The 19894-nt window shown below is 40.5% G+C and overlaps 2 protein-coding genes and 2 long non-coding RNA genes across 5 annotated transcripts in view; 3 read left to right on the top strand and 1 right to left on the bottom strand.

Moving 5' to 3' along the window:
- Nucleotides 1-19894, top strand: part of LOC145440598 (protein LKAAEAR1-like) — a 245280-nt gene that overhangs the window by 130809 nt on the left and 94577 nt on the right. The window lies entirely within an intron of this gene.
- Nucleotides 1-19894, top strand: part of LOC145440592 (uncharacterized) — a 233858-nt gene that overhangs the window by 184111 nt on the left and 29853 nt on the right. The gene's annotated exons all lie outside the window — the stretch shown is intronic.
- LOC145440971 (uncharacterized) lies at nt 3380-4284 on the top strand. The gene is made up of 2 exons (XR_013915667.1): nt 3380-3810; nt 4183-4284. It is a non-coding gene; the product is annotated as an uncharacterized LOC145440971 (long non-coding RNA).
- Nucleotides 4231-5658, bottom strand: LOC145440972 (uncharacterized). Its single transcript, XR_013915668.1, has 2 exons — nt 4846-5658; nt 4231-4815 (listed from the first exon to the last, which is right to left on the bottom strand). It is a non-coding gene; the product is annotated as an uncharacterized LOC145440972 (long non-coding RNA).

Below are 19894 nucleotides of genomic sequence, written 5' to 3'. Positions count from 1 at the left end.
ATTCTCTCTTTCGAATTGGAGGATTACACCACTTTTACTTGACAAACTGAAAATAGCGAAACGTAAGTAAGTAGATAACAAGAAATTACGAAGTAGAAGTAGAAGTAGCGAAAATGAGATTTACTTGAATAAGTACCACAAGTAGTGAAGACTACTTGAGTACTTCGAAAAGTAGAAGTACTTCGTTACCGACCACCTCTGAGAACTAGAGCGACTCAGAAAATAGTACTTCGAGAACCGTCAACTATAACGACATTGGTAGTCTGCACAAGTCTACCTCACGTAGATCGAATTTCAAGATCGACTTCATATGGACAAGAACACCAAAATATTTTAGCTTGGACCATCGGGTGACTATCCTTTGTTCTAATTTCACGACTCGCTCTGGCATTTTATAATAAGTCGATGCAAGGTATCATTGTTGTGCTACTTGATGATTCGACTATCATTAAAACAAGTCACATAGTGATGATCTTACCTGTGATACACCTCGCAATGAGAATGATGAGCAACGCCATTGATTTATCCATTATATTTTCTGTATTTTATTACTGAAAGGCTAAAAACTAAATGTCAATATTCCATTAAAGTGTTAAATCGAGATTAAATATGTCGAGATTGAAGTATCGATTTGCTAAGGTTACGCAAATGACGTGCACGGATAGCCCAATCCTAATATGCGAGAATACACTCTCATTTTGCTCGCTATTAAAATACCCTGCCCTGATGGACTTTGGACTAAGGACTAAGTTTCATAAATGGACAGGCATGGTGCAAAAGGCCTCAGTTGCCGAGAAGCATCTCCCTATAACCCTATACATATATGCATACAATTTTGGATCTTTATTTGCATGTACAGTGTTGAAGCCAAAGTTTCAACTCTGAACATCCTCCTGAGATAAGGAAATGGTTTACCTATTCTAAATTTCAAAATTTATATTTGAATAATTTGGGATTTCCACAAAAAATGGAACATCGACAAGGTAATAAAGTTGCTGTGCTGCCCGGGGCACTTCTGAATTTCGTCACGAGACATCAACATTCTACCATGATCCTTTTACAGCCACCCGTCCGTAATCTGTTTTTGAGCACTGCTAACAGTAGGCTGAAAATTGTTACTCTTTCCGTGCTAACCAATTCAATCTAAATGAGTGTGTGATTATTGTCATATCGCAGTCTCTAAAATCCACAAATCGATCAGATCTAGCACATGTACCATTATTATTGCAAACGCATTAACGAAACTACTCTCAGTTGAATCTATTTAAACTTTTCGGAATGCGAAAATATGTAGTTCTATACCCTATTTATGCAATCCATCTTGGCATCGCTATGCTATGGCCCGCGGCGTCTACCTACACTCTGCAAAGATTTACCATATACTGTCCTCGGAGCAAACCTCCTATCTCCACGTGTAAGTTATTTCAATCGGCATCTTGACAAAATAGTTAATTGTCTAACAACATGATTAGAGTAGGTCAACTGCTCAAATATTGCATTGCACTCTTCGTGCAACGTATCCAAAATGCGTGCCTGATGTGGTTGCGATTGAGAAGAATTTGAAAGGACTACAACGTTATTATAGCGCAACGTAACTTTTCAAAATTCGTAACTAGAACCAGAACTACTCGGAAAAATAGTAATTACTTGACCATCAACTAAGGAACTATAACTAGATTGGTAGTTACTTTCAAGCTTGATAGAAGCCCTCATTTTACAAATGTTATCGTTGATGCCGCATTGTGTGACAGGTGTGATTGTTTGGTTGGTTGTTGGAGGTACTCATGGTGGTTGTCGACTACGATGGTCATTTACATCAGACCAATATTTTTTATTTTATTATATATCTGCAGACTTGTAGCACGGCCCACTTCTAAGCTTTTATAAGACACCACTGACACGGATGATATGGCGAGGAGGAGCCTAGATAAACCTTCAGCACTTAGGTAGGGATTCTGGAGTCGACCTCGGCCGGACTCGAACCGACGACCCATTGATGTTGCAGCTGTGAATTATACCACCATACGCCATTTCGCCACTCTGTGTGACAGGTGTTGTGATGATATTGACATTGTTGTGATGATACCAAGTGCAGCATATGCAGTGTAGTTGAGGGGAGATTTTTGCTTTTCTCATGAATTGTTACTAATGCTGGCGAAGTATTGTCAGATATGTTTATATAGGCGTTATATATATTTTATTTCTACTGCTACAGGATCGGAAGCCGTTGCATATCAAGCCGGACGCAAAGTCTGCAAACATCATTCTTTATTACAAATTGGATTGAGAAATCACCAAAGTTCGGGCGTATATCGATCATTATTGTCCCAAAATAAGGACAATACCGAGTTAAAGAAATATATAGGAGTCTATAGTTGCAGTCAGTTCCGTAATGGATTCTCTTGAGGACTTTCGATAACGCAGTAGAGAGGTATCGCGCGTTAAGTTACCATCAGGTGTTGGTGACTTGGGGTATTTCGCAGGGGCGTGACCGGCACGTTGGTTTGTGGGTTGCAGATTGGTGTGTTGAAGGAGTGTTTGTCCTGGTTTGTAGTCCGGAGCATAAACCCCTGTTGCGTATTTCAAAGCAAATGCCTCTAATCCCGATGAATAGGAAAGCTCCGATCACTAACCCGAATATTGTATAGCTGAAATAGAGGAGAATACCAAAAATCAAACTGCTGAATACAACTGGTAACAGTGTCAACTTCCGTATCTACTATTTATTCGCCATCATGCCCATAACAAGGTCGTATCCAAATCATAAGGTTCTGAGTCACAAGTCAATCTTACTTTTATAGTTTAGAATCGAGTCAAGTCAAGTCGTGAAGAACTAACTGGACACCAAATACTAGGGTCACCATACGTCCTCTTTTAAGAGGATTTGTCCTCTTTTTAGACTTTTTTGAAAGTCTCCTCGGAGGACGCCCTTTTGTCCTCTTTTTGAAAATTTGGGTCATATTTAGAGCAAAATGCGAGTGATATGCCGTAAATTATCACAGAAGTGACGCTCAGGCTGGGCGAAAAGTTGACCTTTTTTTAATCAACCACCTAGCAATGTGGAGAGAAAAACGGTATTTTGAGCTCTGAGCGAAAAGTTGACCTTTTTTTTTAGTCGACCGATCACAAAATGCGAAAAATTCACCGATTTTTGAGAATTCTTTTTCGGTTTTGCAAGTCTCAAATTTCTGGAAAAGTGTCCTCTTTTTAGATTTCCAAAATATGGTAACCCTACCAAATACCCATGTTAATCTACCCATGTCCTTACGGTAAACTCAGGACTAATCGACTTCTTTTCTCATCGGCCTCCTATATACGCACCGAAATCGCGAGAGGCTATGCCCATCCCACGATAGCATGGCGGGTTGGTGCAAGAAGTAGAAAGCCTAAGGCCCTTTTCATACCGGGGTTCCGGGAATAACATTTCTCGAAAATGTTTACCGGAACCCCTCTATGTGAACATAACACTGGTGATTCGGGGCGGTATGAACGCGCTTATTTTCGGAGATTTTTACGGGACCGACTGAGTATGAACACGAATGGCGCAGCTGGGTTCCCGGAACGCTGTCAATCAAACTTTTAGTTACCGTAACGCGCTGTTCATTCAGGCTGATTGTATTTCGAGGTCAGATAACTGCGGCATTTTGATCTTCTTGGTAATGGTGTTGGGAATGCATTATTCTTGGATTTATATTCTGTATGCTCACAATACGTAGTCACTGACTACTAGTCAGCTTCTTTTTTCTGTGGTTTTGTAAACAGAGCACGGCTAAAAAGATAGAACACCATCTCCAAATGATGCAGCATTGGGTGAGTTGCCTGAAAACGTTAGCACTTCAACACTAATTTGGCAGGTGATCTTAACCCTCACCAAATTTGTTACATCAAAGGCTAGTTTCTAACCACGGATATGCTGTGTGTAGGTTAGTCACCGTCATATACGCCTACTGAAAAGGGGATTTGGTAACATCTGCTTTGATAGTGGCAGCACAGCAGAGAATGATGTCCTTAGCTCTCACTCACTAACGAAAAATTCAAATTGTACCAACAGGCTGGTAAGCCATCGTACATCATCCAAGCCATAATTTGGTTTTCACCTATGCCTTCATTTTCTTGTTACAACCAATTCTTCCTTTGTTATGCAAGGTTAGGCAAGTGTAACTTAATTTGATCTTTTCGCAGGTCTAGATGGAGGATACTGATGAAAAAGGTGAAAAGGCGGAACTGTGCAAGTGTGCATTAAGTTATAGTTTCTCTCATGAATAAAATGAAACAGCACAAACACATCTGGTAAGCAAGAGCATTGTTTATTGAGAAAGTCACACAGGGCATTTCCGACGTCTTGGGCCAGCGATACTTGGATCACCACCAGGTCTTGTCTTCATTGCGTATACCATCCTCTCTATCATTCTGGCCTTAGCGGATTGCAGTTTATGAGAAAAGCTGAACACCGCGCCTTCAGTCGACCAAAATCTTTCAACCTTTATGTGTGCTTTGCCAAGTTTCTGAAAAAGCAATTGTGAATTTTAAGGGCAGCAGAAAGGAAATTTATATTACATATTTGAAATTAGCTTTAGCTTATGCTCTGTTTGTGTTTCAGGGAAAAGGCTCCATGAGCCGGGGCTGAAAGGGATAGGCTGCTGCGTCATCAGTTATGTAGGCTAGTACGGAACCCTCTGGCTCCCAATCATGAAGTCATCCTGAAAAAACTTCAATGCAGCAAATGCATGTTTGGTACAAATGTTGCTGTGGTAATTTTTTATCCACCCACAACACTCAGACTTGTACAAAGTACTGGAATTTCAAAATGCGCAACTTCAACTAGAACTACTCAATTTTTTAAACTAGCAACTAGAACAGCGGTGGCCAACCTTTTCAGCCAAATCACCACATTCGATTGACGAACTATTCTGCCGGCCACTAGCCGCGCGAAGCACGAAAATTTTTTGAAGTTGATAAATTAATAATATTGTAACTTGACTATATTGCAAGCCTGCTGTATCTCGCTGGGCTCAGTTTGCAAGGACTGGACTATTCGGCACCTGGACATATCGATATCGAAAGCTTTGTCCAACATGCGGCAATCATTTTGTGCCTAGGTTTCATAGTCGACGGTCTTTCTGCGAGCGCAAACGGGAGGTCGCGAATATATATATAGTTGACTCAATCTGATAGATTAGGCGTTCTTTCATTTTCACAAAGGGGTAACAATATTAAAAGCAAGAAATCGAGTGACAAGATGTTGCGCTAAGCGTGTAGAAAATTTTTACTTTTGATTAATCTATCGCAAAGTATTCTGCTTTATTGTAGTGTATGAAGATCTACCAAAATGTGACTGGCTCATAGACCTACCAATGCGTCGGAACTGATATTTCAGTCATCACATCTCAAGTGCTGCGGCCAGACTAATCAAATTTTTGATTGGCCTTGCAAGTTCACAATCTGTGCAATCCATTTCTGATAATACTACAAATTTCGGAAATTACCTCGCGGGCCACGGGTTGGCCGGCCCTGAACTAGAACTATCAACTTTTCAAAATCTGCTATTAGAACTAGAACTACTCACTTTCAAATATCCGCAACTAGAACCAAAAACTATTCACTTTTTCAAATCCACAACTAGACCTACATAGTTTTAGTCAAATCCACAACTAGAACTACATATAGTTTTAGTCAAATCCACAACTAGAACTACATAGTTTTAGTAACTAAAAGTAACTAAATAAGTAGGTTGATGTACATGTCTGACCACACTACAAAAAATATACAAATTTGGTCTCATTTTCAGCAATTTCAGTCAAGTGAGCAGGGTTGTAACCAAGTCACAAGTCGATCCCACTTCAATAGTTTTGACTAGATTCAAGTCGAGTCATTTTCAATTTATCACCGAGTCAAATCTGAGTCCAACTCATCGAGCGGAGCGTCGAGTTCGAGTCATGGTTTTATGACTCGAGTCCAAGACATTGTGTTGATTGCTCAGTTTCCACTTTAAGTCTATTTTCCATCAATTTGGGTCTTACTTTTGAGACAGAAAGTAGCCTACTTGGCCAGAACAATTGGTCTTTCAGACTTCTTTTTCTGACATGATGATTCAATACCAAATTTGTCTGACCTTTTTGCAGTGGTATGCTACGCAAAAACTGGCTGACATTCCGCCATGACAAATATAGAAATATTACTATGCACTAGGGCTGGGCAAAATTGAGTACCTGAGTCATGCGATTCTGAATCACTTATTACGCTTCGAGTCGAGTATCATCATGATGACATCACAACACAATGTACCATGCCAAAATTCAAATGTGTAGGCTACCTTTTATGCCACCATAAAGAACATAACGCCTATTGTCCGTCACATTAAAGATACTTTAATGTTTTTTCGACCATACCGTTTTCATTGCACTGCTTGACAGTGTTATATGGGATGGTCATGACTTCGGAAATGTGTTATTTCCAGCAACGTTCGTAGCTTTGTACTATATCTCGTATGTTGCGACACGGCCAATCAAGGCTTACTCAGTGGAAAAGTTTATCAAAACTACGTTATAATTCTCGTTAGTAAATCAACTTTCAGTATACTTTCAGTAGCCTACTCGAAAAGTAGTCTTTTACTACTCGCCTCGAATCAATAAAGTTAATACTCGATTCAGATTCGAGTACTCGAATCATTGTGGCTAGCCCTACTAGGCACCAGCAATTTTTATTAAAATCAACTTGTGACAGTTGCCTTCTTGAAATACATCTGATGTTTACCTGGATCTATAAACGATTGGCTTCATTGGCTAGCCTCCAAAGAGCGACAGCTAATCAGCAAGCAAGAGAAATTGAGTTCGTGTAATTTGCTTGCTGCTTTTCGTTATGGTCTCGAAGCTCGTATACCAAATGTTTCTCTCACGAATTTCTCGATTTCCCTGGTTTCTCTGTACAGTGTACATAGATTAGATTTACCCAAACCATTTTACAGCAATCACAAAGATAAACTGACTTTGTCGTTACTCGTACCTCGTACGCAGATGTGATCGCCTCGGTGGTTCTTTTCATTCCAAGACTCTATCCTCTTTGCTGGCTTTCAGTTTCTGCTCTCGGCTTCGGTTGATAATATACAAGCCAGGAACATGCTCGGGCTCTATTACTGATACAGATATTGAGTACGGGTAGCCTATAGAGCCCCATACACTTCGAGAAGGCATATCCGCTACATCCCATAGCTAAAAGTTGGAGCCAACTTCTCCGCATCTCACGTATATGCCTCTCCCACATTGTTTTCCACAAGCATATTACAACTGGAACACCCCACAGACATGGTTTCGTAACTATCAACACTTACGGAGAATCGCGTTCATACTGGCCATAATTTCCCGCGAATTTACCGAAAAAACGACCTGTATGAACAAAAGTTCGCGGTAACTCTAAATAGGTATGAACGCGCCCTTTTCCCGGAACTGTTTCGGTAATTTTTCTCTATGTGAACATCGCCTGTTTCGGAACTTGTTCCCGAAAGAGTTTCGTAAATCCGGTATGAAAAGGGCCTAAGCCTACATCTATACTATCCTTGTCCAGCGGCATATGCACACCATGCACTCGTGGTATATGCATATGCTATATGCACAGATCGTGTGTACGTATATAATGAGTCGGTGTATGCAGCAAAAACATCGAGGACAAAAATACATAAGGCCCTTTCCCTTTCATTATGAATATAGATACTGCATGGGATACGTATGGTTGCGCAAAGCGAGTGTTTTCGATATTTTAGGGAAAGTTATAAATGATATTGCATCTTCGGGTGAGCCAATTGTCATCATCAGGATTGTCGGAATATATAGAAATATATTGAGGGATCTTTTACGACTTGAACTTCTTCTTGGCAGTTTTCAGTTTTTTAGCCAAAACTAGGCGTATGACACCTAGTATTTCACTTACTTGGAACCCGCTGCATTTATACTTGTACTTGAGCGTGAATTTAGGTTGCTACTTCTGTTTCTACTTGAGTGCCAAAAAAGAACTACTATGGCTATCTCTACTCGTAACAGCTGTATCCTGTTATGTTCGTGCATTTTACGTTGGTATCGTTTGTTTCTTATTTGTCTAGGATTAGTTATTACCACTGATCATTATTTCCTCGTGTGTCGTACTTCGTATTTATACCCTGTGTTCTAATTGATTAGTATATTCATATTGAAATGAACCCGAATATTTTCGGCTGACACTCGTCAGGGGTAATCTTCAGCAACTAGTAGAGAATTGGAAAGAACATTGTATAGCAACTGTCGTATCATAAAATATGACGTCACCAGCATGAAATTTCGAATGAGAGAGTGTTCATTTCAATATGAATATACTATATTCAATTGTATACCGAAGTTCTGTGCCCCCAAGAAGCTATACCATGTGTTATCTTGTCTACTCGTCTTTCGTTTAACTGCACTCTGGATCGTGCCGCCTGTCTTAAGTTGATCTGCTGATAATAAACTGATTTCATATTGCAACCTCGTCGTATGAGTTATTGTTCAAACAAGATCAAGAACATAACATATTCAAACAGATTGAACACACTTTATGGCACGATTTCTCTCATGTCAAATAGCCATGCGTAATGCCTCGAGTACAAGTCGAGTCAATAAACCAAGTGACTTATATCGATACGAGTCATTAAGTCGCAGCAAAATCGTGACTCGAGTCATTACAACCATGTCTCATACACTAATTGAGATAAACGGGGGAATTACGCATACGAGAGAGAATTGGAGATATAAAATAGTTGGAAATCACATACAACATTATATCTCCCAGTGTGGTGCCGTGGGGATCCTTATCTCTTCCTATGTGTGGGGGTATCCTCCCCGAAACATCTGTAATACAGAAATAAGTTCAAGTGTTTATTTCAAAGCGCAGGGGCGGCATAACGCAAGCTCTCACTGCAATAAACATAAAATAGGGTCGATCCCCGTTTTTTCCAAATGTATGCTACGCCGACGTAGACACATAGAGCTGTTTGAATGCAACACTAAACTAAAATGCTCCTCACATCAAACCTGTATCAACTAATGCACTTTCCAAAGGCACAACTAAAACTAGAACTACGCAAATTTGAACACTCGCAACTAGAATTAGAACAGGGGTGGGCAAACTACGGCCGGCAACACCGTCTGTGTGACCCCAGAAAGCCTCAAGAAACATTTTATTGATAAAATACGTACTAAAAATCTAATTATTGCAGCGACTTGACTAAACTTTTAGTGCTGCACTTTTAAAAACCATAAGTCGCGCGTGTGTTAGGTAGATTCAAGTCGATTCAAGTCATGTCGAGTCGTTTTCCGTGCTTTAAGAAATTGACTCGAGTCAAGTCGATTCACCTAAAAATCGCGACTCGGGTCGGACTAGGATTGGGTCATTACAACCCTGCCTGAGGGTTATGCAAAAGTAAACCAGCAAAACAGATCGATGACCACAGATTAAAATATCCATCCTGTTCTAAGAATCGGAAGAACCGACTTTCATCCCTAATTTGACAAAATGGTTATTTAGGACGACCAGCTTATAAATTATTTTCAATGTTTTTGACGTGTGTACGTTATCACTAGGGCAATTTTTGCAGCTTTTGCAATTTTTTCCAGCTTCCTGCAGCTTCCTAAAAACTCAGAAGTTACGTAGAATGCTGTTTTAAGCTGTTTGAAAGAACGTCATAGTGCAACTTTTTGCAACTTTTCTCCATTTTTTCATGCAACTTTGCGCAACTTTTTCGATTTTTCATGAAAGTTTTTCCGATTTTTCATGCAATCAACTTTTCACTGATTACTTGATTATGTCACTGTCTTCTTTCACTATTCTGGTGAAATACACCGCCAAATACGGCTGAAATGCCGTAAATCAGCACTGGAGTAGCGCTTCAACAGATATTTCGGGAGCTGAGCCGGAAAGTCGACCTTTATTTTTTTTTATTTAACCAATGGAGAATCTGGTTTTATTTCGGGAGTGGAACTGGTACGTTGACCTTTTTTTTAGTCAACCGACCAAAATTTGGTGTTTTAGTGGAACATATTACATTATTTTCACATTTCCTTGGTCACTATTGTAATTAAATAGAAATATTGCATTTCGGCTAATAATCTCAATTGAATATAGTGCGGCCCGCGAATGGATTCAGAAATTGAATGCGTGAGCCAAAAGGTTTGCCCAGCCCTGAACTAGAACTAGAACTAATGACCTTTAAAAATCCACAACCCAACTGACTAAAACACAACCAACTAGATTCAAATTCGAAGCAACTCATTGTTTTTTTATGTTATTGGATTCGGTTGGATTTTCCAGGTGAACATATAAGTGCAAGTTTGAAATGAGAGGGCTTTCGACGACCAAAACCCAGCCCCTGGCTACGAAATTGTTAGTACTCATTACTGAGGGCCATCAATGGCGGTATAAGAACACCACAGAACATAACACGGTATCGTAATTGCTGTCAAACGATGATACGTGTTTTCTAGTTGCTTGGCAACTTATATTCCAAATGCGACATTACAACTAGAGCTGCTCATTTTTCAAAATCCGCATCCAAAACCAGAGATACTAAAAAACTGTGCTCCGTTGACTTCAACTAACGTCATTGGTAATATGCACAAGTCTATCTCACATGGAACGAATTTCAAGATCCGACTTCATATTGAAAGAGCCAAAAAAATTAATAGGAACGGCACTTTAAATTAGCTTGGACCAGCGGGTCGTTCTCCTTCATTCTAATTTCACGAATCGTTCTGGCATTTGATAATAAGTCCGGACATCGATACAAGCTACTATATCCGCCATTTTTCCGCGTCCGACCTCGAGTTTATTAAAAATATAACTGTTGTGATACTTGATGATTCGACTATCAGTAAAAACAATTAACACCGTGATTATCTTACCTGTGATATAACTCGCAATGAGAATGAGCAACGCCATTGATTTATGCATTATATTTCCGTACTCTATTGCTGAAAGGCTAAAAATTAAACGTTAATATTCCATAAAAGTGCGAAACCCCAAATATTCCATTCGATATTTACATTGGTTATTTGTAAGACCCCGCTTACGAAAGAAGCTCCATACTTACACACTTAGGCGCAGGGATTCGGGATCTGACACTGCCGACTTTTACGTACCACCTACATTAGTGTCTTGCAAGCGTAACATATCACTATGCAAGCTGTAACATATCACTATATGCAGGTCTACTCCACTGTCCACCATTTTTAACACAGTGGTTCTTCACATCCCATAATCGTATCGAAATTAGACAGCCGCAAAATCATGATAATGCCAATTTGCAGTAGGGCGTTACAATATTTCGAGATTGAAGTCTCGATTTGCTAAGGTTATGCAAATGTCGCGTACCGATAACCCAATCCTGATAAACGAGATTCAGCTCTCGTTTTGCTCGCTATTAAAAAGTCCCGAACCGGTTCAATCCCTGTTGGACTTCGGATTAAGGAAACATAGTTTCATAAATAGACACTTAGACAGTCATGGTGCAAAAAGCGTCAGTTGCCGCGAAGCACTCCCCTATACCCCCTATACCAGTGGTCGGGAACCTTTTTTGCCCGTAGAGCCATACTGGCCCTATTTTTTCCATCTTAACTCCCAAAGAGCCATACATGCCAATCAACTGTTACGTCACAATTGGAAATTCGTGACGTCATTGTAGCACTTATTCGAACTCACTACATGGGATTCCTAGTGTCCGCCACATTTTCTCTGTAAAAACTGGTATTTATTGTTGGAAAATAAAGCTCGAAACGAGAGGTAAGAAGCAGACGAGCCAAGCCTCCACCAAGGATAACGCAATTCCTTGTATAAGTAGCTTTTAATTTATGACTGATATTAATCGAATGTGACTGTCACACTGATTCACTGATTCCGAAAATCCAAGGGCGGAGATAATAAAGTCAGCTGATCCGGGAGAATGCTAATCATGTGATTAAAAACTGCTAATCGGGACGCATCTTAAGCGGCGATAATAAAGTTAGCTGATCCGGAATATTGCTAATCGTGTGATTAAATACTGCTAATCGCGACTCATCAAGTTGGAAAGATTACGCCCGATGGTTAGTCGAGGTGTCCCAAGTTTTCAATTAAGTGGCGTTATCTGTTGCATGATAATGCGAAAACGCGTTATAAGACATCAGTTGTCAATTTGTTGAATGAAACAGCAGCCTGCTGATAGCGACGCTGCCACTGTAATATGTCGAATTTATCATCATCGCGAAATAAAGGTCGTGTCCAATTCGTTCGTTACAGCTAAGAAATTGATTATAGGATATTGATATCGCTCTGCAATGGCGGGTACATAATTAGTGAAGCTATTACCTAGGACACCATCGGCACGGACATTATCGGAAATATTTGTACGTAGGAATGGTACGCAGTTTTTATAGAAAACAAGTTATCTTTAGTTTGTTCCGGTTTGATAGATCAAGAGATTAACACTAACTTTATGCGCTGCGATCAACCGGTTTCTTTACTCCTAGGTTGATAAATCCTGACGAACGCGACAATCGACTTTTATTGCTAATCCAACTTTATTATCTCCGACCTAAATACTTATCGACTTCTCCATTCTCAAAGTATTCGGCGGTAACATAACGTTGAAATACACGCATAAATTTTATACTTCACGGAACTTGGATAGCTATGGCGTTGTTTGTAATTCGAGTTTGTAATTGTGAATGTCACATCCACAACCGTTCATTTCGCGCCGTAGATCAGGAAGACAATGTGTATTTGAAAACTGCGTTTTGAAATGGGCGGCGCCATATCTGCTGTGCTCTTCGACTCAACGTATCGCACAATTCATGATTTCGATTCGGGATACATCGCCAGGACGTTTGAGTCAGTAGTCATTTCGATGGCGTGGGTTCGAATCCCATCGCTGCCACCACGCCAGGATACAAAGCCTGTACTCCCTGTTACACCATGAAATGATGTCGCCACACGATAGACGTTTATTACAGAAGATACATCTTAACAACACGAGTAGTCGCTGTGTCAGGCAACTAAATAAACGGTGCAATCAGAGAACTAATCATTAGCGTGCCAATTAACAGGTGCCTAGATTCGGCTCCAGTATATCACAAACAATTCCGGCGCATGGAATTTGCGAGTGATATTGGCCGCCGGCATGACAGTAACTTAAATTTGATGATTTTGAAGAGAGGGGGTCCGAGCCTCTAAACCTGAAGACGGCATTGTCTTTACCTCTCAAAGACATGTTTATATTGGGACGAGAATAGTTATTCAGGCCGTGATGAGAATTTACCAACAAGTCACTGCGATATTGAGCAATTCAGTACAAAAATAAATATTTGGCAAAGAGCCATATCTTATACCCAAAAGTGCCATATATGGCTCGCGAGCCATATGTTCCCGACCACTGCCCTATACATACATTCATTTAAGGTGAGTGGCATGTTTTGATATTTATTTGCAGCCACAATTCTCAAACCAAAGCTTCAACTGAACTTACTAATAAATGAAGGACTGTATTTCCTTATTTCAGGTTTCAAAATTTATATTTGAAAAATTTGGAATTTCCCTACAAAAACTCACAGCTCAATAAAATCAGCACGCGGACCGTGACAGTTTTGGCGTTCGGCACGATACATCATCACCACTTTATCATCTATTATCAAGCTGAACGTATATAATTTATGTAAATTCCCGAAACAATTTGGGCTCCCTTCGATCTCGCGCTCTCCCCCAAATAGGGGTTTGGGTGCGGCATATACGGTCCCGCTCCTTAAACACGGCAATCTGATCGGCACTAACTACTAAAAACCGGTTTATACCGGACTTTAGTAAGCAAATATATATTGCTGCGAATATTCTTTGAATTTCAGGTGTCGACTTTCTTTTTTGTCATGTCCGTTCACCCTTTATGGGTGATGATGACTCATAGTAATCACGGGCACCGATTGACTTGTTTTACGAATGAGATACTTGGCAACGTATCACCCAATGATTTGAAGCACAGACCGTGTAATGTAGGCTTACTATACGTCCTCTTTTAAGAGGATTGTCCTCTTTTTTGGCTTTTTTGAAAGTGTCCTCGGAGGACGCCCTTTTTTCCTCTTTTTTGAGATTTTGTCCTCTTTTTTGAAAATTTAGGTCAGATTTAGAGCAAATTGCGAGTGATATGCCGTAAATTAGCACAAAAGTGACGCTTCGGAGTGAAAAACGGTAAATTTAGCTCTGAGCGAAAAGATGACCTTTTTTTTTAGTCATCCACCTGGCAATGTGGAGAGAAAAACGGTATTTTGAGTTCTGAGCAGAAGTGATGACCTTTTTTTTTAGTCAACCGATCACAAAGTGGGAAAAATTCACCGTTTTTTGAGAATTCTACCCCGGTTTTGCAAGTTGCAAATTTCTGAAAAAGTGTCCTCTTTTTTGATTTCCAAAATATGGTAAGCCTAGTGTAATGCAGTGGTGTTCAAACTTTTTTAGACACATTCACCCTTATAATAGTGAAAAATTCCCCCCACCCCTTATCGCCATATCACAATAGGCAATCAGAATGCTGGCAATCCCGACGGATAGTTGGACAGCATGAAGGTTATGACTGTTGATGGGAGAGTTCTCAAATACGAACTTCGGACTATACAGAGAGCAATAACTATGAGTTGAGAGTAAATCGAAATTTCTTCAGTTTACCGCAGCTTCGCGCCCGTCTTCAGATGCTTTCACGACCCCAAGGCGGGCGCGCGTTCCAGTTTGGGAACCACTGGTGCAATGCGTAATGTGACAATGCCAACAAAGGTTTGGTGAATTCTTGAGACTTTGATTGGTACGGCATAATTTGTCACCTATAAGCTGAGTAATCGCGGCATATTAATGAACAGGCTTGAAAGTAAACGAATTTTCGCTTGAGTTTCTACAGCTTTTAGTCCACGCAGCAACATTAAAAAGTTGGTTTTATGTTTGGAATATTAGGCAACTCTTCGCATGCCGCACGGAATAGCTCCACGGGACGCATTTGGCCAGTGGGCCGCATTTGTCCCAGGTCTGTTCTATAGTCATGTCATACACAGTTGCTTTTGCCAGCATGAAAAAATTGCAATTGCAGCGAAATAACTTTGGACCTACTAAAATGGTCAAACGTTTTAGGTGTTTCGGTTTTTTTGACATAATATCAGTGTAATTATACCACTCAATCGTTTAAAATGCTTACTCTTTTGACAATGGGGTAGTTACCAAAATATAGAGTAGATTGCAAGGTGAAAAATCTTAAAGGAGCCGTTCACTGACCTTAGAGCTCGATCGTAGTGATAAGTATAGGCCAAAATGTCTCTATATAGTTCGTCATTATTGAGGTTCACATCTTACTATGAAATATTTATATCCTTTCTTAGCCAATGTTATCAGATTCACCGGTAGAGTTGATGGAGGGAGTGTTTGCGAATATTTAGAAAAATCTAACATGACCACTATATACTGATGTCGCTGGGCATAGTAAGACGATATCAAAAAGTAGATTAGTCCAGAGTTTGCCAGTAATGGACATGGACAGTAGGTGGAATGGAATGCGGCCGTAGGTCATACAAGTAATCATAATTTTGCCGTGAATAGCAATTAGGTTGACCACCCCTGCTCTAGTAACATACTTGCAGAAAAACGGCTGCATACATTACGCTTGGGGTTGATTTCGATTTTTTAAGGTCCACCACATATATTTTGAAATTTGGTCGATCCGCAAGGAGAAAAAGGTTGAGAACCACTACACTACATAGCGGCGTCTGTGAGGTCTATTGCTATATCCTGTGTATAGAGTTCGGGTGTAAGTCTCGGTTTGTTTGATCCAGCTCAGCATGTGGACTGATACAATGGCAAATTCAGCGTCAGGCGTTTATTCGAGTATTATAGTACCGTATTCTACGACACCGTGAATAGGATGAAGATATTTCACATTGGTTTCAACCGCACGGTATCAAATCTTTTCTTGATTTAAATTTCAGCATATTAGCAAATCGAATCGGTAACGACGATACGCCATGAGAGCCCTCATACAATCTTACTTCCTTTACATGTCCGGCTGGGTGTCGGAAAGCGATGAAAAAATAGATAGTGTGATTTCAGAGTTCAACTTGATGCCAACTTGATGCCATCGAAATTCGCACCGCAATCGACGAGCAATTTGAAAAAAGCAGACGACGTAAGCGATAGTACGGTTGCGTCCGATGTAATCCAAATTGCAGCGGACGCAGCTGCGATCGCCTCGTTGTGGAGTTTTGGTTGCGGTGTGGCAGTGTTTGTGATTTTAGAAGTTAATGCACGGATAGCGAAAGTAGTGACATCACGCCTAGCCGGCAAGTTGAATGAGAAGCTCAAGACAGCGGACGTCGATATCGCCTCAAAAATTGACGGCAACGTTAAATCCTACATCAAAGCGTATATAAAGCCAATAACATTGTGATTAAGACGCAATCCCCGAATGGACTGGACTAAACGGACTGTCGTTCCTACCTGATGCAGTTCACGGCTCCAATACACAAAGAGGAAGGCAAGATTAATGTGTGGAGTGAATCTTTAAGAAATATGCCGCTGCCGCCGATTTATTCTACAAGGGCAATGAAATTCATGAACATTGTGTTGCGCTCAACGTTCTAAACTTTAGTGGGTGCAGTAAGCTTGACGTGAATAAATTCATGCATGCCTTGGCAGAATTAAATCTACCAAAATGTTGAAATTATCATACCGATGGTCCAAGGAGTTGCAATAGCGTTCATGAACAGAGATATGAAGATACCAAATCCAACAATCGCAGAATGTGGCAAAGAAGCAGGGATTGCGGCCGAGGCGATCGATGCCGAAGCTTTTGCCACCATAGGTGCGGTCGGCATGTTTAAGACTGGCGTCACAGTTGCGTTAGCTGTCATAAACGCGATTCTGCGTATTCTGGATATCACCGACGTGGTTGCGCAATGCAAGAAGAGCTGTGCCGAACTGAACGGAAAAATCAAGGAAACTTACATATCTTACTACAGCAGTGTTCGGGAAGCGTCTGCAAACTACGAGAAAGCAACTGCTACAAATTCTACTAGTATGTTAATGGAGATGCATCATGCACCTACCGAGAAGAGAATTGTCCATAAGAGTAGATGCTGCAGCGTACTTTGATGGGATTGGGATGTGAAGACTACTACTGACAAGGTCATCACCAATGATGAATTGTAGTCATCAAAACTGATATCCTATAGACCAATCCTATGCATCATTGATTTAGATCAGCCGGTCCCAAACTGTGGGCCAAGCCAGGCAGAACACGCAACAGAACATCGTTATCGTGATGAACGCCAAACGACCAGCCGTGCTTTCTAGTTGTTTGGCAACTAATTTAATTGGAATGCGCAACGTGAAACGGCAAACTAGAACTGCTCACTTTTGAAAATCCGCGTCTGAAACTGGAGCTTCAAAAAATAGTACTTTGATAATCGTCAACTATAACGATATTGGTAGTCTGCACAAGTCTACCTCACATCAGTGTTGAGAGGACTCGAGTCATGACTTGACGCAGGCCACTTTGCAAAAATGACTTGACTTAACTCAGCGTACAGAAATGTGGATTGACTCGTGACTTGGAGCACAATTTACAAGTCAATTTTAAGTCATCAAGTAATCAGTGTCGATAAAATTCAATGTATCTTGCTAATGTTTGAGTTGTTCGCGAAATGCTGTTTTAACCTGCTAGAGCAGTGGTTCCCAACCTGTGGTACGCGTACCACTAGTGGTACGCGAAGGTCTTCCAGGTGGTACGCGAGTAGATTCTGTTTTTTTTTTCGACCGAAGGGAGTTATTACTTCAGGTGAGATTGATTTTCAGTTTTTTGAAGCCGTCGTATCACGCTATTCCCCAGCTGCTAATTTTCCCTTATACGTGGGAATGCGAGCAAGGATTTTCATCCCTGATGACTATCAAGTCGAAGAAACGAAACCAACTGTTGCGCCCATACGTGACTTTCGATGTGCTGTAAGCAAACGTATGTCACGCATCGAAAAGCTAGTGGAAAATAAACAAATGCAGCCATCGCATTAAATAAATTGACTTTTGTTGTGTGTTGTTATTTCATTATGTTGTTCTTCTTGTGACTGGTGGTGAAAAAACAATTCCATACATCCCATCAACCCTGGCTGATAATGCCTAGTTCAGGGGTGTCAAACCCAAATTGCATCGCGGGCCGGATCGAAGTTATGAAATCGCTCGCTGGAATACTTTATTATCAAGCATATATAGATAATACACGGATCGTAAGGGTTTCATTCTAGCGAGTCGCATCACCATTATTTGCGAGCAATGATATTGGCGAAAATACGATGCTTGTCCGGTTGAATACAATGGCATTACCGGCGATACAAGTAGACATATTTCAGTGTTCCTTGCTTTAGTCCAGGGGTGGCCAACCTGCTGCCGTAAGAGGGAATTTGTGCGGCCGTAGACACGCAATTCAATTAGTATGTGTTGGCGGCCGTCGACATGCAATTCGAATTTACGAATTGACTCCCGATTTCTTGAAAGATTTTAATTAATCTTGAAATTATCTTCGCGCCGGGCGCGATTCAATGCGACTACATTTTTCGATTTAATATAGTAGCACCCTTTGCAATCAGGGCCCCACAATGCAGATGCGAACATCAGTGGAAAATGAAGCGCCTCACATGGAAATATCAGCTCGGAATCGTGTGATCCTCACTATACTAACAATCTTGATGGGAGTTCAAGAAATAAGAGCATGCTACAAAGTGACTAATACCAATTGGCCCACCCTAAGATGCATCATAATTTATAACTTGCTTTAAATTTTCGAAAACTCCCCTACATCAACTCTATACCAGTGAATCTGATCACACGGGATGAGAAAGGATAAATGTTTGTTAGTTATATGTAAAACTACTAATATAAATTACTAATATAAATGACGAAATTCATTGGTGAATCTGAATTTTTTTTCACGCTTCGCGCGACTATGAGCGCGACCATTTTCGTGCGCATAGTAAGCCTACCATTAAATAAATTAGTCCAGAGTTCACCAGAAATATATAGACACTTTAACCTGGTTATTTGGCGTCCAGCTCGTTCATTACGACCCGGCCCTGAAATGCGGCCGTAGGCTACACGAGTAGTCGAAATGCGACCGTGAATGGCAAAAAGGTTGGCCACCCCTGCCTTAGTCATAATCTGGCGTTATCCCTGCGTTTGCGTTGTGATGAATACAAGATATTTAACTGTCAACGCGGACGTTGTAATTTGGTTTATTACTGTGGATGTGATGGATAGTATAATCTTTTTTTCAATGTACTCAGAATTACTATGCGGCTGGATAAAATCGTCTGGCGGGCCGGATTCGTCCCAAGGGCCGTATGTTTGACATCCCTCGCCTAGTTTATTAGAATTTGTCAATACACTTCGCATAGGTCAAATACGTGAGTATGACGTCATAAATGGTGGAAACGCGCGTAAATTATATAGGTGGTACGCGAGCACTGCATAAAACCTCAAAATGGTACGTGGGTGGAAAAAGGTTGGGAACCACTGTGCTAGAGCGACCAATCATTCAATTCCCGTTGGTTTTACTGGGACTCCATTGTTGAATCACCAATAAATTGACCGAAAACGTTGTGATCGGAGATTATAGCCTACGTTGTCGTAAACTAGTAGTAAAGTAATGTAATATCAATATATGTTAGAATGCTCATTGCTCATTGTGCTCTCTTCTCAGCCTAACCAAAGCCTTTTTTTATTTAAATAGATTTCTAATATTGTTTATGAGTATATATTCTCGTCAACCATTCGCGTAGGCTTTGATAGTATCTCATGAATGTGTATATAGATGGGTAGTTTATTGCAGCATATCAATTCGTTTCTACTTTTT

Source organism: Botryllus schlosseri, chromosome 6 (genome assembly GCF_051294905.1).
Source record: "Botryllus schlosseri isolate E-star chromosome 6, Bs_hap1, whole genome shotgun sequence".
Lineage (NCBI taxonomy): Eukaryota > Metazoa > Chordata > Ascidiacea > Stolidobranchia > Styelidae > Botryllus > Botryllus schlosseri.
The sequence above is the reverse complement of the archived record's forward strand: the minus strand, read 5'-3'. Positions and strand labels throughout refer to the sequence as shown.